Below are 22775 nucleotides of genomic sequence, written 5' to 3' on the forward strand. Positions count from 1 at the left end.
GCTGAAAAATAATGGCATTCAAGCAAATGTTTTTTTTTTTTTTTCTAGATAATGCAATACAATGAAGTGCATGGGGGGGGGGGTCGCAAAATTGCACTTTTTAACTCCATGTGATGGCCAGATACAGGTATTGGCTGATTAAAAAAAATAGTGAAGTTTTCGCCTCTTCCTTGCCTGTATTTGGCCACCAAAGGAAATGTTTTTTCATCCCCCTTTCACTTCACTGTTGAGCAACCCCAGAAAGCCTTCTTAAAGCTACCACATTTTTAAGCATGGGAGTTTGCCAACATGGGAGGCTTGGATGCAAATCTTTTAAGACAGAATTATGAAGGAATCATCTATGGCATTTTTGATTTCTGCACTAAACCAACAAAGCAGTAATGTTTCTGATGAAGGAAGTTACATTATCACCATGTTGATTTTTTTTTGCATGTATAAATGGATTATATTTAATTTTGTTTTACTGCATGTTGGGTAGCTGCAGGTCTGTGAAGAAAGTATTTAATATTGTGCAAAACAAATTATTATTGCTTTGTAGACAGTAACCTGAGGACTGACTGTGGTCAGTAACTATTTAGTGCGAGAGTACATTTTGTTACAGATCTGTTGACCATTTTCTTGATAGCATGGCATTTGTCACATACATGGAATGTGGTCTAAACTATAGCTGTCTTTTTAAATAAAACTTGTTTAATCTTGGCGTTCAGTGTGGGTACGTGTATGCATCGTGGTAATTGTGGGGTACACTTCCATTAACTGACTGCATTTGAATGTTTAACATTACTTCTTTCTTTATATAACACCTGATCTTGGTGGGAAGCTTAGTCTTTTGTGCTGGAGATTGTCATTGTTAGCTATTGTAGTGAATTGTGATAAGCTGAAATAAACAAGAGGCTCTTCATTTATATGAAGATTGCTCTTACATTGAATTATGGATGTTTGCTCTGATGTTCATATTTTCATTTCCATTGTATTGTTTTTTTTTTTCTTCTGCCCTACAGATACTACATGGAGAGGAAACTCTGAGACAATTAATTAGTTTTCTTGCTGGCACTGTTTCACTCCTGTAAGTATGTGACATTTATTTAACTGGATTGTTGATGAACGAAAAGTGCCAAAAGGAAAATACTTTTTGGATACACTGCATGATGGGCATAATAAACATGTTTTGAAGAATTGTAAAAAGTTACTTTGACAAAGGAAACCCTGAAATCTCTCTAACCTGAAAGTATAGGATTTGAATCATTTGCATAGATGTTCCATCTTCTCTGTTCTGAGGGAATAAAAGCTTAATTAATTTTCTAGGTAAATGACGGGTGCCTGTTCTTTTATATGCGTTGCCAATCAGACTAGAAGCTATTACCAAAAAAAGCGCACATCTTCTCAACACTAATCCTCCTTGTGCTAGGCAGTTTTCATAAGTAAACAACTGATGACAACCTCTGTTGATGGTCAGTAATAAATTAATTTTCACAAGATTAGGTCTAGGAGGTACACAGTGCTCCAGAAAAAACTCTTAACAGCACAGACCAGCACTAAATCCAATACAATGAAATGGGTAAACAGCACATAAATTGAGAATATTAAAGACTTTATATCTGCACATATTTCATTTTAAATCTCCAACTTATTTTCAGTCTTTATTGTTCCAGAAGTGTGGCTGAAAATGAGGCTGCTTTAAATGGTTCACTTAATAGTGCAGAAAAGCTTTGCTTTTTAAAATTGTTTCTGGTATAGACAAACGCTACTGGAGAAAAATGTGAATCTGAGTATTCATGGACTGCATCTATTTGGTTCCTTACACGATAGAGAAGTGTGTACTGCTGTAATGCAAGTTAAAATTCGAGACGTTGTTGATGGTGCCTAATTTTTGTTACAAATGTGCAGACTGGCTTGCAGGAAATCAAAACATCATGTGAACATAGAATGCTTTAGGATCAAGTGGGTCACATTGCTGAGATTTAACTACCACTGGCTTCTCACTATCTTGGTGAAACTTTGAGGTGCCTTTTGTGCGTATACATGTCTGTTGTAATGCACTGCATTTTTTATGCCATCCTATTTCATTCATTCTCTCCACTAAGCTCCATGGTCACTTTTTGCTCTTTAGCCCATCCTGGATACAGTTTGCCTACCAGATGGGGCCCCTTTTGGCTAATTCTGGATACAGTTTGCCTACTAGATGGGGCCCCTTTTGGCTAATCCTTGGGTAAGGAAATGGAACAGGATTACTGGTTGGAGGTATAGGGATCTTGGGGGGGAATTGAAATATAGACCTGTCAGGTAGCAGGTATACTTATGCCCCCGATGTATAGGACATGTGTAATTGCTATTTTTGGAAGAGTTGAGAGTACAGGTGCAGTTAGTGGAAATGTAGACCAGGTCCAAGGTTGTGGTATCCTTGATTATTCCAAGTATTCCATCAGTAGTCTTATATTTAGTATGTGTGTGTGTGTGTGTGTGTGTGTGTGTGTGTGTGTGTGTGTGTGTGTATATAAACACACACACATTTGTATTTGCAGTAGTGGTGTGATGGGGAGTGCAGGGGAGCAAAGTATCCTCCTGCAGAAAAGCTTTAACTATGTTTCTCAGAATTTTAGCTTTTACGATATTTACACAATCATCGCAGTTTATTTTTTGAAGTTGCTGGTCTCTGTTACATTTCCTGTCTCTGTTACAGGAGCCTAGTCCTACGTCTTGCTTCTGTTCTGTGCACAAGTTAATTTGTGTAGTTTGGACAGATGTGAACTACATATAGAGAGCAGTTATGTTTGTATTTGTGTATGCATGTGAACACATGGTTAGTCCACAGTCATTTGTATTTAGTCCCCATGTGTCCCCTCAAGCTAAATGTGTGTATTATCTGGCTTTGCACATCAGGGCTAATTTGCTGTTGTACAGTTGAGTGCACAAGTATACTACTCTTAGAGTGCAGTACCCCTTGCCTCATTGTTCAGGACACAACTTGCAAGGCACAGAGGCTGCTATGTTATGTGCCCTTACCTCAGGATATGTGGTTTCTCCAAACGTCACTGCATATTTGAGATGCCAGACTACTATAAGCTGCTTAGCTGTGGTATTCTTCTGTGCTTGCTTTACAGTTTCTAGTGTTCCAGTGAAATCTTGAGTGCTAGTCACATTTCTGCATGTTTCACTCTGCAGACCACAGACTCTTAACTGATTAGTGCAAGATTGTTTTCTTGAATCATGTGCCTGGCTCTCTGCTGTCCAAGATCAGACTGCTATGCAGAGAGCAATATCTGTACATCTTTTTTTCTTGGGCTGGCTTGAAGGCAGGGCAGATTATCACCACCTTCCACAGCTATCCTTGTTTAGCAGTCAGTGATTGAGAGAGAGTCTGAGGAAGAAAAGGTGTAGGATCAGTGCCATTAACTAGTAAAGTAGTAGGATAATATAAACATTAAGACTGTGTGTATTTGCATTCTGTTTGTACTGTGCTTTACTAAGTTAAGTGGAAATTATATATATATATATATATATATATATATATATATATATATATATATATATATATATATATATATATATATACACACACACACACACACACAAAAACTAAAGGTAGGTTAGTATATCTCCATGCCCATCCCCCTCCTCACCACTGCAGTTTGTGATCGAGTCACATGACATGTAGGGTCTGTGAGCAGATCTTTATATCAGGAAACTAATGAATAAAATAAACATCATTTTGGTCAGTCTGTGCATTAACTTCTGCAGTTTGTTTTGCAGACAGTTTTGCTTCTGAGTAAGGATAATCATGTGTAACTGCATAAACCAGTACAGCAAATACTCAGATTGGTGTGTTTCCAAGATAGTGTGACTGTAAAAACGTATTTCTTTTCTGAGGAAGAGGGCTGATCTTCATAATGGTGGATGACATCTGCCATGAAACTAGACTATTTTATTTTTCACCAAAAAAAGGATAGATAATTGTATCACGTCATGCTGCAGGAGCCACATAAGAGACTTCTCAAGTTTTAGAAGCCTTCCAGTTTGTAACATAACCAAAAGCTGGGTTTCCAATTGTCCAAAACCTCATCTTGACATCCTCAGCACTTAATGTTTTCATTTGAAAATACAAGACTTACCTCTGCAGTGTATAAAAAGTATTTGTGCAAGCACTTGCTTGCATATATTATAAAATTCCTCAAGTTGGTTGCTTAATGTGGCATTTGACAAACCCAAGACAACATAGAGGGATCAGTCTCTATATGCAACAGCCCCCAACACAACCCAAATGATACAGCCCACAGACTCAGTTTGTCAATAAACCACAGCCCATAAGGCAAACCAGCGTACCCAACAGTCACAGGTGACTCTATAGTCAGGCACACTGATGTCCCACTCACCAGGCTAAACAAGGAGAAGGTTACTGTCAGCTGTCTGTCAGGTGCCATGGTCCACCACATTTGTAACCCATGCACTCAGGTCACTCCACAAGTACAAATATGACTCTGTCATTTTCCATGTTGGTATGAACGACCTGAGACGTACTTCCCTGGACTAAATGAAAAGAGACATGGAAGAGCTCTCCGATCTTGTAGCCCAGGCAGGTATGACCCTAGCCCAGAGTAGCATCCTGCCATGACCCAGAATGATACCGCAGTACAAGGATAAAATTATTGACTTCAACAATTGGCTAAGCTACTGGTGTCATTCTAAGGGGATCCAGTATCTCTCTGCCTGGGACGACATGGTTGACAGACCACGATGCTTTGCCAGAGATGTCCTGCACCTGTCACCCCTGGTATTCTGGATACTGGTTAAGGCTCTTGCTACCCATATAGTGCCTTTTTAGGCAAGGTTCTAGTGGCATATTCACCACTGTAACAGGAACAGGCAAGCAAAAACTGAGGGTAATGCTACTCATTGCTAGAAGTCTAAATCTCAGAATGCCCTCACTCAAGGCACTCCTTAAAATGGAGAACATCGATATCTGTGCAGTGACTGAGACTTGGTTCAAGGCTGTAGAGAGCACACCTGCATTACCAGGCTATAACTCATGCCACACTTTTTGGCCATCTAACCTGGACCAGAACACCAAAGGCGGAGGTGTGTCCATATTCATTAAGGATATCCACACCTCCAGGCTAGTTACGCAGCATAATCCATCCGGGGTTATCCAAGTCCAACTAACTCTGGGCAAAACTGCAATCCAAATTGTAGCTTGCTACAGATCCCCCACCATGCCCCAGGATTCCCACTCCTCTTTTCTTGATATACTGGAAAATATTAGCTTTCAACCAAACACCCTAATAATGGGTGATTTCAGCTACCCCACCATTAACTGGGAAATCTGTTCATGTACCAACTCGTTCGCTCAACGCTTTCTGGAATTCCAATGCCCTGGATCAACTTATCCACACCTCCACCAAGGGCAACAATATCCTAGACCTAGTCATTACCAACATGAGTGACCGGTGTTCCACACCTGAAATTAACTCCTCATTGGTCAGATCCGACCATAAGCTAATCACCCTAGATATCCGCATCTCGCCCCCACCCACCATTAAGGAAACCACGGTAAATAAATTCTCCAAGGCCAACTTCATCCTTCTTAAGACAGAAGTGACGAACTACATGACACCCATGCAGATGGACAATACAGTTACGACTGCTGAATCCTACACAAATGCACTCTTTAAGCACTTACACGAGTGCATGGATTGTGCTTTCCCAAACAGAACCAAGACGCTGTCCTCAAAAAAAAAGGAAGCCAATCTGGTGGTCCCCTGCCATAAACAAACTCTACAACAAAAGGAAGAAACTGTTGCAAAAGAGTAAAATCCCATGAGTGGAGGAGCTACCTGGTCAGCCTCAATGAGAAGCTGAGATCCTTTATAACATCCTCCAAAGCTAGCTACAAAAACAAAACCGCCAGTGATTCTCAGGGCAAACACAAAGCATTCCCTAGCTATGTCAAGAATCACACCCAGATCTGCTCTGAGTTGCAGCACAACGGCATGAAAATTACAGAACCAACTGATATTGCCAACATCCTGGTGGATAGGTTCAGTGCTAACTTTACTCCTCTCTTACCCCCTAAAGGGCCCATATCTATACAGGAAGAATGCAGAGTCCCTGTAATCACATCTATGCAGGTAAAAGCTGCACTCTCTAAAACCAAAAACACAGCATCCATGGGACCGGACAACATCCTAGGCTGCGTTTTACACGAATTTCAGAATGACTTGGCTCCCCACCTAAGCACCATGTTCAATTGTAATGTCACATCAGGCTTTGTGCCCACTGAATGGCGCACATCAACAGTTACTCCACTTCATATAGTAGGAGCCACCACCGGTCCCGGGAACTATCACCCTATTAGCCTGACGAGCCTGGTCTGCACGGCCATGGAACGTATCATCATGGAACTCATAAACAAAGACATTGGTAACCTCCAAACCCTGGACCCCACCCAGTTGGGGTTTGTGAAATGCAGATCAAGCATTCTGAACCTGATCGACTTCTTTGAGGCAGTCACCAAAGCCGTAGATGAGGGTAAGGTGGTTCACACAGCCTATCTTGACCTCGCCAAGGCTTTCGACACCATCCCCCATTCTGGAATTATAGCTAAACTCACTAAACTAGGTATAAATCCCTACATCACAAAATGGATTGCCAACTGGATCACTGACAGAACTCACACTGTAAAAGTTGCAGACTCCAAATCTGACTTCAAATCAGTGACAAGTGGAGTACCACAAGTTCAGTCCTGGGACCTCTCCTGTTTAGTATCTACTTCTCTAAAGTACAGGCTAAAACAGAAGGCCTCTGGCTAACAAAGTTCACAGATGAATGCAAACTAGGAGCCATAGTAGATTCCACAAATGATGTGGCCATCCTACAGAAAGGCCTCACTGAGACCGATGCCTGGTGTCAGAGGCATGGCCTCAAGCTCAATGCCAAAAAGTGCATTGTCATCCCCTTTGGTAAAAACTCTGTACCCATGAACTACCACATAAATGGCAGTCTACGTAATGCTGAATGTGTGAAAAGAGACCTGGGGACCCAAGGTGGTCAGTAGTCTCTCCTTTGATAATCACATCGACACAGTAGTCAGGAAATCCTGTGTGGCACACCTCATCACAAAAGGGTTCTCATCCAGGAAAAAGAGGTCATTGTCCCCGTTTACTCGGCACTCATTAGATCCATTATAGAGTACAGTGCCCCATTTGGAATGTACCTTACAAGACATCTGCAGCAGCTGGAAAGGCCACAGAAGTACCTCACAAAGAGGATTATTGGCCTCAGACAGATGCCATACACTTAGTCTCAAACTCCAACTTCACTCTGTAGCACATTGCCTACTCTGAGGAGATCTCTGCCTAACATGTAAAGCTATGTTAAACCCAGAGCTGTTGGACATGCTACACCTTAAGAAATCCCAATCTCTCCGAGCTACACGCTCTAGGGACCTAAACCTAGTCACCACAATAAACAGGACATGCTGGAGGGATAGATTCCTGTCCCAGAGACTTCCTATACTCTGGAACAAGCTACCCATCTATGTCAAACCAAGTTCCTCATTAACACTCTTCAAGAAAAATCTTGACTGGATGGGAAATAGGAAATACACCCCAGGGATCACTTCTGTGGCTCTGCTCAACAGGGGCACAAGAAATTAACTTTCTTGGCTGGCGTAAGCCAGGGAACCTTGTTGGCTAGGCTTACTTAGGCCTCTTGACCGATAGCCTAGTACCTACCTGTGAACCCTTGCACTCATGCATTGATTTCCTTTGCTGCTGCCTTTGACTTTCAAGATCTTAATTCCTTCCAGCCATAACTTTCAATCTGATGTTGTTAATCTTCGTTCATTCTTTACTGATGGGTTATCTGTTCCTTCCTCTGAACCGAGCCGGCCAATATCAAGCTCGCGTCAGCCAAAAACTCTAGAGCCAGGGTCCTATCCAGATTGCTCTGCTTCCTGTTACCTCAGATCTTGTTTGCTGCATTGCTGAATAGCTGTGTCAAGACATTCTCTCAGCTAAGTGTCTAATTTTTTGACAGTTTATATGTTCTTATTACTCTAAATTTTTCACAAAAGTTTATTCTAATATTTTCCTACCCTATCGCACACTTTAGAGACTCTCCCTTTAGACTTTTCTCTTTATTACCCTGTTTCTTACCTTGTGGTAATTCTCCATTACCATCATTGGTAATACTTCATTTTCTCTTTTTACCCTTTTCTTGAGTAGCTGTTATTCTTTTTGCTACTGTGCTTCTCCACACCAGCTATGTTGGATAAGAAAAGTTGTGTTGGTTTTAAGCAGTGCAAGTATTGTGGCCGTAAGTTACCGCTTTCTGATGGCCATGACTTGTCTCTACCGTCTTACAGTCTCTCACTTGACTGTAGATCTTCCATGTGGGATTTGTACAAACTTCTGTACCAGGACTCTCAATGAGAGGAAGAATAAGTTAATTTTGATAGGCGTCAAGTCTCCTTTCTCTGAGGCTATTTGTGTCGTAGGGCTCACCCCCTTCTGTTAAACCCTGCAAGAGGCATTCTTCCTCTTCTTTATCAAAGTCACTCCCTTCTTCTCCCTCTGGAGATCGTAGGGAGTCGACTCACAAGAAGGTGAAATTGATTACTACTCAGGCACTGCCACCTGTGACCCTGTCGGCTCCAGGCTCGGCACAGCCCCAAATGATCCTGACTACAGCCATGTCTCCTTTATCGATATCAGCACTGGAGTTCCCAGTGCAGACAACTATGGTTCCGACAGTTCTGTCACAGTCCCTAAAGGCAATCATCAATACAGGTTCAATCCATCTCTGGCTCAAAGTATGACTCTTCTGTACTCCACGGCACAGACTTTTTCGGCACTGACATGTACTTTGGTGCAGTCCTTCTTGGCACCGTCCATATTGTCGGTGCAGACTCTTTCCACTATGGCACCGTACCCTTCAGGGCAGACCTTTGCCTTTACAGTGCAGGCACCCTCAACTACTATGGCTCTGACATCTTTGGCGCAGACCTTTTCCATACTGTTTTCTTCGGTGCAGACTTCCTCGGCTCCGAGCTCTGCACCTATTGAATTAGCAAGGAGCAAATATTCCCCTTCACTAGATCCTCTTGCAAGCAGTCAGTATAGTTCTTTCCTAGAAAGGCCAGAATCATCATCAGCCTTCTCCAGGAGGTCAACAGAGTCTTTCTGAGCAGGATATGTTGCAGCTTGTTGACCAGTTAAACCCCAAAGTATACTCCTCCTTCGACCTGCACTCAAGTCTCGAAGCCTATTACTCCGACAGCAGCTTCCCTTCCTCCGACTCCAATAGTGGATCTCACTTTGCAATCATCCTTGGGACCTTCGGTTCACTGGGCATCGGGCTCTTCTCGGGCCAGTTGCTGTGCTGTTGGGGGAGGGCATTCCTGGCTCCACACCGATTTTTTTCTATGGCACCTTCTAGGAATGCTCTGTCTTATGGTTCATGGTCCTCTTGAGACTTTTGGTTTGGGCGCGGGCTTGTCGGGGCGGGGTGCGACCCCCAGTTCTGAGGTTGTCATGCTCTGTTCCAGGATCCCATCCCTCCTTGGGCGGGCCAGCCTTCCAGGCCATGGAAAGGGTGCTTGCCTCCGCTGGCAAAGCTCATTTGTCGGAGTCCTCTTCCCCATCTGTGCCACAACTGCCACAGGCTTCAACTACAGGACACCGGGCACAAGAGCCTCTGGTCTCTCCTCCTCAGGAGACCACCTCTATGCAGTCTTCCCCAGAACCTCCCACTGAGGAAGCACCCCACAAAGCATCGTGCAAGAGGAAGCACATGGACTCCACTGAGGAGTCATTGACTGAAGATATGAATTTTGATGATGGGGAAGGGTCCCCACGATCACCCACTGATGAGGTGTCCTTTGGTAACATCCTCGAGATCCTTAGACAGAGGCATGACTGGAAGCCCTCTTATACCTACTCTGAGGAATCCGTATTCCTGTAGGCTTTTTGTGCCTGGCCCCTTACCTTCTGGGTCACCCCGCCTGCCAATGAGCTCGTCCAGCTCATTGTGCAGTGTGCATGGAAGTGATACCTAAGAGGCCAGATAAAATATTATTCCCCCCCTTCCCGCTGAGCACCCCCACTGGTCATGTTCTTCCAGTCGATGCTATGGTTGGGGCAGCTGCTACTAAGAAGGATTTGGCGGAAGAGAGACAAACTGTCCACCCGCCCAACAAGGAGTCCCAGGCGATTGAAAGATTAGAGAAGCGTGCGTTTATTTCATCGACCTTTGACATAAGGTCTTTGAATTATTTGGCACATTTTATTAGGCTTCAGCAAGATCTTATCAACCAGCTCTATAAAACCTTGGCAGGAGCTGTTTCTGACGAAGTCCATGATAATGTGGCTTGGATACACCTTTGTGACTTTGCGGACTCCTTTAAGGCTTCCTTCATGAATGCCCCCATAGAGGCTGCATTTTTGTTTGGCCCTAAAGTCAAGAATACGCTGGCATGGTGCAAGCAAGATGGCAAGACCTTGTCTGCCGTTGGTGGCAGACACTCCACTCCTCAGCGATTCTATTCCAGAAATCAGAGGAGCGGAAAGATCTGGTACAAGAAATCAAAGGGTTCTTTCCGGGATGCACGTGCCGAGTTTTCCCCTAGAGGCAGAGGGGGAACTCCACTGGAAGACACCCCTTTCAGGGCAGAGGAGGTCTGTGAAACCGGGGTTCCAGAGATTCTTTCTCTTGCCAACCCAATCAGCACTCCTGAAGCGTTGCCCTGCCCGACTGCTCACCTCTGGAAGCAGTCGGGGGTCGTTTCTCCTTGTACCCTGATGCCTGGCAAAACATAGCAACCGACTCTTGGGCACAATGGATTATATCCAGGGGCTATTACATCCCCTTCCATCTTTGCCCAGTCTCATCAAGAGTGTTACCAGACATTCCATCCAGTCAAAGGGAAACAGCAGCTTACAACATCAAAAAGCTGCTACCAAAAGAGTCATCCAGACAGTCCCCCCAGACCAGATGGGATCCAGATTTTACTCAAGGTTCTTTTTAGTGCCAAAAAAACAGGGGACTGGAGACCAATTCTGGATCTCAGTACACTAAACAAATTTGTAAAAATAGAGAAATTCCGGATGGTCACGGTTCAGTCTATCCTTCCTCTTTTGGAAGACGACGATTGGATGTGCACTGTAGATTTTCAAGATGCCTATTACCACATAAAAATGGACAAACACTCAAGAAGATACCTCCGCTTCCGTATAGGAGCCAGTCACTACCAGTTTCGAGCCCTGCTCTTTGGTCTCTGTATAGCCCCTGGAGTGTTCACAAAATGCAGGGCAGTGGTTATCGCTCACTTGCGACTTCAAGGAGTCCAGGCATTTCCATATCTAGACGACTGGCTCTTTACCGCCCCCACCAAGCATCTACTGGAAGAAGCCCTGCAGTATATTGTCTTAACAGCTCAAAGCCTGGGAATCTAAACTGGGAGAAATCCAACTCAATCCCAACTCAGTCTTTGGAAGTTATAGGAGTACTGTTGGACACGAGAAATTGCACAGCATCCCTTCCAGAACACAGACGTCAGAGAGTAAGACAACAAGTTCAGCCACTGCTCTGTCACCACAAATCGCCAGCTCAATCTGTACTTCAGCTGTTGGGGTTAATGGCAATTTCGATTACCATTGTTCCTCTAGCCAGATTCCACATGAGACTTCTTCAGTGGCTACTTCTCACTCAGTGGTACCCTCTACAACATCCTTTGTCTTTTCAAATAAGTGCAACTCAGAGATGCAAGCAAGATTTACTCTGGTGGACGTCTCGAAATTCCCAACAATGGTCTCACCCTTTCAACCCCCATCAACTGATAGCCATGGTGACCACGGACACCTCCCTGATTGGGGGGGGCTACATCAACAAACAAGGGGGCACCAGATCTTACCCGTTATGCCGAGAGGTCTTGAGAATATGGCAATGGGTGATAGCTCATAACCGCTTTCTGATTGCAGTGCACATTCTCGGGAGCTCCAACATGATAGCGGACAAATTGAGCAGGTGAATTCTACAGCCTCATGAGTGGTCCATCAATCCTCTGATAGTGGCAAAAATCTTCAACCGCTGGGGCCAGGCTTGCTGCAACCTATTTGCCTCTCCAACCAGCTAGAAGTGCAGCAACTACTTTGCCCTGATCCCCATCGGGGACAGTCACCAAGGGACGCTGTAGTCCACGCTTGGCCCTCGAGTCTTCTTTATGCCTATCCACCTCTCCACCTCATCTCCCATTTTCTAATGAATGCATGACAGTTGAAGAGCAAAGTGATCCTCATTTCTCCATATTGGCCTCAACAAGTCTGGTTTCCCTTCCTCTGGCCTCACATGCTACATCAACCATGGATCCTCAATCCATCCCCAACATTGATCTCCCATCCGCAGGGTCTGATTCACCCCAATCTAACAACCCTGAAACTGACAACTTGGTTTCTCCACTTCCTGTGATTGCCAGGCATGAAAACCTTTTGTCCCCTGTGTGCAGTATTCTTATTGCATCTCATAAATCGTCCAACAGACTAATCTATCTTAACAAATGAAAGAGGTTCTCTCTATGGGCAGCAGATAAGCAAATGGAGCCCTTGTCAGCCCCGGTCTCGGTGGTATTGGATTACTTATAATTGTCCAACCAGCTGCGATAGAACGATAGAAATAAACAAACACTAAAATATGCTGAAACACACCCGTTTAATAGCAAAGCTTTCAGGTACAAACCCTTTATCAATACTCATACAGGTTACAAATAAAATCAAACATTTAAATAGAAGCCAACAAAGCACATGACCAGCAGCCAAAGATCATGTGATGAAAATTTGTGTTTAAAAAAATATATACATAAACTTTAAAATACAATTATCTCAATACTGAAAGTTGTAATTTCACTAATAAAGGCTTTAGTGTAACAGCAACATTCAAACCAGGCATCTTGTCAGCTGAAAGTCTTAAAATCCATTCAAATTCTTTTAAATCTAATAAATAGTTAAGGTCACCCCCCTCCTCATGGATACACACACTCTATCAATAACACGAAATCTAAACTTGTGTTGATTGCCACATAAGGATATGTGCCTATATAAGGCATTCCTATCATTCCCTCTCCGTATCTCAGACTTATGCTCAGTGATACGGTCCTTTAATCTTCTTGTAGTCTTACCTACATAAAAACAATGGCAAGACGTGCATGTAGCCAAATATATCACATTAGTTGAAATGCATGTTGCCATGAGATTAAACTTGTATATAATCCCACTTACCGAATGCTTAAAGTCTAAGCTGTTTACTTTATCTATTATATCAGGGCAGCAACTACAATTTAGACATTTTAAAGTTCCATATGTATTATTCACTTCAGTTAGATTTTTTAAATCCTTGTAACCAAGCTTACATTTAAAATTTGCCATGTTTTTATAAGAAAAAAGTGGTCTATCACCAATGATGGATTTCATTTCACTGGATGCCAATAAAACAACCCAATTTTTCTTTATAATATTTTTTACAAACCTAGTCATACAACTAAAAGTTGTAACATCTTAGTATATCACCATTTCCATGTGCCACAATATTTTCACTCTGGTGTTCATCCGTAAGAAATAAAGGTTTTAAACCTAAATGTCTATTATTTATAGTATCCATTTTAGCTGTTTCTAATACGCTGTCTGGATAACCACCGTTTCTAAACTCATTAATGGTTTCATCCAGCTGTGACATACTATCATTCGTGTTAAGTCTACATATTCTATTAAGTTGTGATTTAACTATACCATTAAATACATGTGATGCATGCATGCTAGTATAGTGAACATACCTGCATGCATTTACCACTTTTTTATGTACTGTAGTGTACATTACATTGTCCTGTATCCCTATTTTAAGATCTAAAAAATTAATAAACACATCAGAAAATTCGATTTTAAACTTTAAGAAAGTAGTGGATTCATTCAAAAAGTGTACAAACTGTAACAAATCATCCACATCACCTTTCCATATGAGGAAACAATCGTCCACAAAGCGCTGATAAAATATATTATTGACATATGGACTAGTGTCATTTATGACAAACAACTTTTCCCATGTAAAACGTGCCAAGTTTGCATACGTATTAGCTACGGGCGTACCCATAGCGACACCAGTATTTTGCATATAAAATTGACTATCAAATAAAAAGATATTGTTCAAAACTAGGTTTAATAATAAACATAATGTTTCAATATCCCTTGTTACAAACGTAGAAGAGTTGTTTAAAAACTCATGAATTGATTCTATCCCAAACTCATTAGGTATAACCGTAAACAAGGACGTTATATCTAAAGTTACCAATAAAAGCCTATTGTTCTGTACTACATCCTTGCCCATATTATTATACCATACTCTTAGTTTTCTAATAAAATCTGGTGTATCTTTCAAGATGGTATCACATTTCTCTAATAAAGGCTGCAACCTTCTATGTAAATATACCGAAATAGGTTCAGTCAACCACCCCTTCCCAGAAACAATAGGTCTCATCGGTGGTTGAGATAGTGACTTGTGGATCTTAGGTAAACCATCTAATTGTGGGACGACCGGACAAGGAACAGTAAAAAAAATGGATTAAGTCTAGTGTTATATCATTAGAAAGTTGTAAGTCATAAATTATCATATTAAACATACTTATACATTTTTTCACATCAGCGTGCACAATAGTTTTAAAAGCATCAGCATCATCTAATAATTTCAAAACTGCATTCTGATAATCTACCCTATTCATAATTACGATAGCCCCTCCCTTATCTGCCTGTTTAATCACAATATCGTTATTACTTTGCAGGTTCATAAGGGCTGTGTATTCCTCATAACTTAAGTTATATGTTTTACTAACAGCATTATTTTTATTTTCATACAAGATTCGTAAGTCCCTCTCACACAAATCATGGAAAGCAATTACTACTGGGGGGTTCACAGGTACAAAAGTACTACGTCTTTTACAGATACCAACATCAAAGAAATCATTATTAAACATAAGTTTTAAGCTTAAATTCCTAACAAACTGTTTCAGCTCAATCAAAGCTCCCACAATATTATCCTTTGAAGAAGGAATGAAGCTGAACCCTTTTTGTAACAGGGAATAATGCGCTTTGTCCAAGCACAAGTCAGTTAAATTTAAAGTACCTTGTATAATTTCCAGTTGTTTCACAGTACAATTTTTGTCCAACAAGCTTGGAACACACGCCAAATTTGCCTCATTACTTATAGTATGTGCATTTGCTGTGTTAACACAATCCAAACAGTTAAATAAAGAGAAAACATGAGCATCAGTGTGCTCTACTTGCGTGACATTTTTGCTTGTTTCTGTGGGCTGTTGTATTTGCGTTTGCCCACATTTACCAACTGCTTAGTCGATTGTCTTCCCCTCGATGTAGAACGGCCCCTCACTGTTTCAGATTGCTCTAATACAAAACGCTTTTGAAATATACTCTCTATAAATATACTGGATTACTTATCACATCCTTTCCACTATGGGCGGTCTGCCTGTACTATCCGTGTACATTTAGCTGCCATCTCAAATTTTCATATTGGTTTTCAAGATTCTTCATTTATGTCACACAGACTCTAAGACTTTCTTAAAAAGGGTTATCCACCTAAAACCTCCCTTTAGAGAACCCGTACAACCTTGCGATTGGCTTTGGTTCTGCAAGCTTTGACAGCTTCACCCTTTGAACCTGTGTCATCTTGTGATGGAAGATCTCTCTTGGAAAACTTTGTTTCTGATTGCAATCACATCCGCCAGGTGATTGTCAAAACTTCAGGCCTTATGCATCAAACCTCCCTATCTTATCTTCCATAAGGATAGGGTATCACTGAGAACCAATTCTACCTTTTTACCAAAAGTGGTGTCAGAGCAATCAACCAGTCTATTGATCTCCCTGTGTTCTTTCCTAACCATTCTAACAAGGGAGGGTATTGCCTGCACTCCTTGGATATTCATAGGCAAATACGATTTTATCTGGACAGAATAAAATCTACCTGTAAATCAGACAAACTGTTTCTGGCTTTTTCTGGACCTAGACGGGGTCATCCTGTATCAAAAGTTACATTGGCTTCACGGTTGAGAAATTGTATTACCTTTATCTACATCAAAAACAGTCTCACCTTGCCTCATAGAGTGAACGCTCATTCTACAAGATCTGTGGCAACTTCAGCAGCTTTCCATGCTAAGGCTTCCCTCAATGATATTTGCTCAGCTGCAACTTGGGCCAAACCTCATACCTTTATTCTTCATTACAAATTAGACTTGGCCTCCAGAGGTAGAGCTTCCTTTGGCGCCATGGTGCTCAGTAATGTCCTTCCATGAGGGCCAACCAGGAATACAGGTAGCTGGGGACTCTGTCCCATCAGTAAAGCATGAATGAAGATTAACATCAGATAAAGAAGTTGTCTTACCATAACGTTCCATCTGTGTTGTTGATCTTCATTCATTCATTACTTCCCACCCTCCGTCCCCCTTCCGGAGGTTCTTGGTTGATCTCATGCAATCTTTTCTTGTAGGTCTGTTATGATCAGAGGTAGCCTCTACTTTTATTTATCAACTTGCAAACTCAATCTTAGGTACCAGAACAGAACATTCTGGGTAGGACTTTGGCTCGAGAGTTTTTGGCTAAAATGAGCTTGATACTGGCCGGCTCGGTTATGAGAACGGAACCGATAACCCATTGGTAATGAATGAATGAAGATCAACAACGCAGATGGAACGTTATCGTAAGACATAACTTCTTTTTACAGGAGCTTGTCCCCTCATTTCTAACATTATAAAAACCAATAGAGCAGGAACTATTCTCAACAGGTCAAGTAGCCTTATTCATCTAACCAAAATTACCACCCCCTCAAATTCCTGCCTCAGCATGCCTTATAAGGCATACTTATAGGGAACAGACACTGAGCATTCCCATTTAACTGAGTAATAGTGTTGCTTTTAGAAAATGAATTGCATCAAATAGGTAAGCCATTGTCTTAGTCAATGACTAATTTAACTATATTTAGTCGGTGAAAGCAAAGTCAGACAAGGTCTTAACTCATTTACTAAATAGTGTCTTTAACACCAGCAAGAGCTGCATAGTCACACAGTGGTCCCTAACATCCCCATACTATAACTCTCTCAAACTCCATCTGGTTGTCATTTGTTATTGTCAGCAGTTTCCATCTTTATAGAGATTTGTCATCAACAAATATTATTCACCTGAACAGCCTCAGCTTATAACTAAAGAGCTGGGAAATTTAAGCCTCTCATTTACCACAACATTGACTTTTCCAATGATGTCTGAGTGCTTCTCTGCATCCTAAATAAAATCCAAATCATGTTTTAACTGAACTTAAATAGTTGTTTGGGACACTAACTGGAAATGCTTGAATAATGTACAGTTATAGTGACACCACAAAACTTGTAGTGGTTTGTACCCTTTAGCACTACTAAATTCCACCTTCAAAAATTAGCTTTCAGCCATTTTCTGACTTCTTCATATGTTGTAGTCAGTGAAGCCTCAAATTAAGTGCTTTTCCATATGCCCAAATACTACAAATGAGGGAATTCCTACAAATAACCATGCTGTGTCTTTAGGCTAACAGAAGGGGCATAGTTCATGACCACTGTCCCTCATTTTAGTAACATTAGTTTTATATCCATAAAGTTTGCCAGACATGTTAAGGTGTCAAAATAAAGCTTCCATGTCCATAGCTGAGTTAACAATATTAACACATCGTCAGCTAAGAGAGGTCTAACGCTCCTCATTCCCCATAGTATAACATTGCAGATAAGATTATCTGATCCATGCCACAAAAAAAAGTGAGATGTAAAATATTCTTGTCTAATTCTTCTGCTTAGATGAAATAGTAAGGACAATCAGTCTTGATTTTGATGTCTGATCTTCTACAAGAAGCCATAAATCAACCAAATATCAAGTAAACCCTGTGGCCAGCAAAGCTATAATCAGTATCCTACCACCATGTCAAAGCCTTTTTCTGCATGTATCCTGACCACCAGCAAATCTTCCTGTTGGCCTGGGTTAAGTGCATAAGAATAAACCTAGATTGATCAAGGCAATTTAAATCCTGAAGCCAACAAAGCCATATGTGTTGCCTGTATTGCCATAAACGATTTGTAGTCATAATTTAAAACAGAAGTAGCAGTATGTAGAGAGAGGCATATCCCAAATGATTGGAGAATAAGCATCCTGATGCCAATAAGCATGAGCACATGGGACATTCACATCTTGACAGTCTAGGAGCATTACACTCCTGTTAACACTGCATGAAAGCACTAGAGGGTGATTGGTCTTTGAATATGCAGAATAGTAGAAATGGGAGATGAGCAGTTCATATTCAGATCAGGATGTAGCACAGCTACCCCCATTGGTACTGATCAGTATCACTACTGCAGTAGCCTAAAGCTGTGTGGGTTGTATCCTGCCCAGGATATAACAGCCAACCAGTCTCAGTCTAACTTTCCTCCACATAAGCTGCTGTGGTATGAGCTCTAAAGGGGGGAAACTGCAGCCTGAGCACAAACATTCTCAGCACTTTCTTGCTACCTCTCTCTTTGGATTTCATAGGATAAGAACTCTGCTCTCTTCTTCCATTGCTGACAGACAAGTCCTCTTTGGATAACCTTTCCACACAAGATTTTAATTTTAGTTTTAGACCAAAAATGGTACCTTGTCTCTTTAAACAACAAGCATTTTTGTGTTAACTTTTTATCTGAAACGTCTCATTTTACAGAATATTACTGGTTTATATGTGAATACTAGGCTAACTGACCTGAAGGGCCATTTTGAGCCTAGCAGTCTTGTCCCATTACGTGTTCAAATTACCCTTAAGATTTTTATTCCTTTACTTTCCATTTGTGAATGAATGTTTCTGCAGTCATATTAAGCATTGAAAGGGTGACCCCTGCTGCAAGATAGGGCATTTAGATACTATGTCTCTTAGTAATTAACAGTTAATAACAGGAGACAGTCCTGGAGTAAATTTCTTTAGTTTCCACTCACTGATCAAAGTTGTTTGAATATGGATAACTATGAGCTTTGTTTTACGTGGATGGAGAGTTTGTTCCAGAGTAGTGGTATCCTCTGCGATATCGTCCTCCAAACTATTCTGTTTATGTTGCAGAAGAGGTTAAGGTCTCTGATTTGGCTATTTCTGATATTATTTGACTTGCAGATGTGCAGTAGGTCTATTAGTACTGGGTCAGTGGATGCCTTATAGGCTGTTTATTTTCAGCTCGGACTAATATCTGTTTTTGGGCAGTCTTTTTATTGTAGAATGTTTTGCTTTTATACTTAATGTGATTTGTTGAAGGACTTGGGCATCTGGGGAAAGTAAATGTGTTTAGTGCAGTGATAGCGAGCATATGGCACACATGACACACCAGCATTTACCAACACCGGAGTTACCAAAGAAACTGGTTTTGCATTCATTGCTCTTGTGAAATGCATTGAATTATTTTGTGCCAGGAACCAGTTCAATAACACTGCTGCAGAGGTATGGAAGTCATTACCCTCACACTATTTTGCAATACTGCCTCGATAGTCTGCAAAGGGCAGTGCTGACATTGTTCTCTCTTCGAGGTTACACTTATGCAAAGGGAAAGTAATCTGCATTTCTAAGTGTGTGCTGTTTTACATTCCTCTCAACTGTTCCTCTTAATCCCTCCTAAAGCTGGTGACCTTTTACACATAACAGCAATAATTAGATTTATAGACTTCTTTTACTTCAGAAAATGTACATTAATTCGTGTTCCTTTTTTCTGTCAGTATTTCAAATTAATAGTACTAGTAGTTTAGAACTGTCCAGGTCTCTAATTTTTAGATTTGTCCCCGATTCTGTTGAGATTTATCCGTTATGTATTGAGAGCTATGCTGTTTTATTTAGTTTTATTAATTTAATTTTTTTATTTATTTTTGTTTGGGGGGCATAACACACCAGCAGAGTCTAGTTGGGCATTTCCTGAGTTTTTGACACTCTGAGCAAAAAACTTTTGCCATCACTGGTTTAGTGCTTGTGTGGTCACTTCTTTACAGGGTCCTATCACGTAGTCATACTTTTACAAGTTCGAACCACATATGGTCGAGACCATAAGTTCGAATTTGTAAAAGTTTGAGCATTTGAATGGAAATCTCCATGAGGTTTCCATTTTGTTCAATGTGATGTGATCTCGGAGTTGGTATATTTAAGTAGCGGGGTGTGGGGTGCAGCTTACAACAATTTATTTTGTTGTCAGTTCTTTTTTTTTTTTCTCTGTAGTCGAAGTTTTGTAACTTCGAACATAATGGTTCGACCATTAGGTATTCGGAGTTATGGAATTTCGACTATGTGATATAGACCCTTCGTGACAACTTAATTTCTGACCTTCCTTCAGCTGCGTTTACCAGGGTATTTCTCAATATTTGGGGGCAAAAGGGTAGTATTTGTGCATTTATTTTTGTGATTGAAACTGTTGTGGGGAAGGTGCTTGTGAACATTTTAGTGAATTCTTGCCTTTTGACCAACTCTTTCCATCTGTGCTTACCAGTGAACAGACTGATCTCTCTGCAGAAACATGGATTCCCTTACTGGTCCAATGGTTCCTTCTCTTGCAGTACCTAAAAGAAAAAGAGATGCTAAGGAGCCCTTGCCTACTCCTCTGTTTCAGCAGCTAGTGGGCGGATCTGCAGTGGACATGATTTGTTCTTCATACTGTTCATTGGTTTCCCCAGGATACTCTGGTGTAGTCCATATGGCCACCATGGACTGGGTGTTAGCCATATCCTCTGTGGCCATTCCAGTGTCTGTTCCGGGCATGTGAGAACCACTTTCTTTTGTCATGGGAGTTTCTCAGGGAGACTGTTCCTGGGGTGGCCAAGGTAAGAGACCCGTTTTATGGGTTAAAGTGACATCCTTCAATCAGTCTGCATTTTGGGATGTCCCTAGAAAAAATCAACAAAAATAAGACAATTCTTCTGAAAACAGTGTTTCTGTTAATAATGATGTTACTTTATTGCTTTATTGTCTATAAAAGGATTATTGTAGGTTTTGAACCTTGTGAAACAGCAGAGAAAGTTGAATTTAAATCATGGCTCCACTATTCCTGAAAATATTTTATTAGAGGTTTCTGATAAGAATGGAGACTAAGCTTTGTGTTTTCTTTGCATGTTCCTGACTGAGTCTGGGGAGTGATACCTCAGTTTTTCCTGTAAAAGAATTTTCCTTTGAGACTGTGTCCAGAATGAATTATTTATTTCAGTGAGAACAGGTGGATATTCCCTCATCTTTAAGGAGGTATGATATGTTGCAAGTGGATATGTCACACTCTATTCCTGTTATGTCAGACTTGGAGGGTCCTTCTGTTAGCCTGACATCATAGTTCACTCCCTAAAAAGGCAAACTTTATCAAGCTCCTCACTTTAACACTTATTTGTTTTCTCATCTGAGGTATGACCTAGCACCTATTTCTTCTCCAGTTGCTAATAAGATTTTGGTCAATGCCGGTCCTTTTCCCTTTGAAAAGGATCATAAAACCTTTGACAGGCTTGGGAAGATATTTTTTCTTCCACTTTAGCCTTTAGAATTTCAAGATTCATGTTGAAGTATATGCTGGCTTGTGTTGACAGTTTGAGGAATTTTTTTACCACTTTATCTTTGGAAAGTAAATACTCTTTGAATCCTATGGTGGTGGTTCTATCTCTGGTGTCTAAACATTCATTAAAGTTTGTATGATTGTGCTGACTCTGTGTCCAGAGTTACTACTGCTTTGAAACGTTTTGTCTGGGTATGTAGTCAGAAGTGTTCAAAAGACATTAAGTCTCGGGGTTTGAATAATGTGCATAATGAGGTTTTGTTAGTTTTTTCCACTATTTAGGTACTCCGTTTGAGACGCAAATTAGTTCAGGGGGGGGGGGGGTACTGATATTTTTTCAGTCCTGTTTTCCTAAATTTAATAAAAATCCTGGATCCTTTCTCAAAAAAGCAAACTAGGCAATCCCAATAAGCTTCTGGCAAACAAGAGGTGTAAGAAGAATTGGCAGGATGGATCTAATAAAAAAACATGAGTTTCTTCAGAAAAAGGGACAGGCCTCCACTTCAGAATGACTATTCCAGCACCCCCCACTTCATATCTGTCCCAGAAACTGGTTTTCAGTCTTCACCTGTGGCAGTAGATTGTTTCAAGCAAGTTGGGGATCTGAGAGTCGTCCATGAGGGTTACAGATGGCAATGAGAAAACCTTCCTTCGTTTGGGAGGTATTACTCCTCATCCTCCAAACCAAGGAAAACAAAATCAGATGGGTAAAATTATTTTTTTTCTAGAATGTTACTTGTGCCAAAGAGAGATGCTTCCTGGAAAACAGTTGTCAACCTGTCCTTTCTCAACTTGTTTATGAAAGCATTAAAGTTCGAGATGTTGATTTTACAAAGTCCATTCTCTCTTTTTTTTAGTGACTCTAGACTTGAAACATGGTTATCACATTCCCATTGCTACAGAGTTGAGAGATTTCCTCAGATTTTCTAATTCTAGGTTACATTATCAGTTGTTTGCGTTACCCTTTTGGGTTATCTACAGCTCCAAGGGTAGAGTGTCTAGCTCTAGTGTTAGCTTGTTGCAAATTACAGGTCATTCACACATTTCCTTATGTAGAGGACTTTGTTATCTTTCTCCAGGTGTCAGGAGTCCCTCTCATGCATTACAAATCTCTTTTCCAGCTTGCGTTTTTAGATTAGTAGTCAAAAGTCTTCCGTAATTCCTTCTTGGAGGATAGTTTTGC

At 41.1% G+C, this 22775-nt stretch overlaps 1 protein-coding gene across 2 annotated transcripts in view; it reads left to right on the plus strand.

Annotated features, from left to right (window-relative positions):
- The first annotated feature begins 998 nt into the window (after positions 1-998).
- Positions 999-22775, plus strand: part of LOC122789409 (ecto-NOX disulfide-thiol exchanger 2-like) — a 3915450-nt gene continuing 3893673 nt past the window's right edge. For both annotated transcript variants that reach the window (XM_044056835.1, XM_044056836.1), the window contains exon 1: positions 999-1066. The gene's annotated coding sequence lies outside the window, so the exon portion shown is untranslated. The remainder of the gene's footprint in view (positions 1067-22775) is intronic.

This window comes from Protopterus annectens, chromosome 14.part0, assembly GCF_019279795.1.
Source record: "Protopterus annectens isolate FY-2018-M chromosome 14.part0, PAN1.0, whole genome shotgun sequence".
NCBI lineage: Eukaryota > Metazoa > Chordata > Ceratodontiformes > Protopteridae > Protopterus > Protopterus annectens.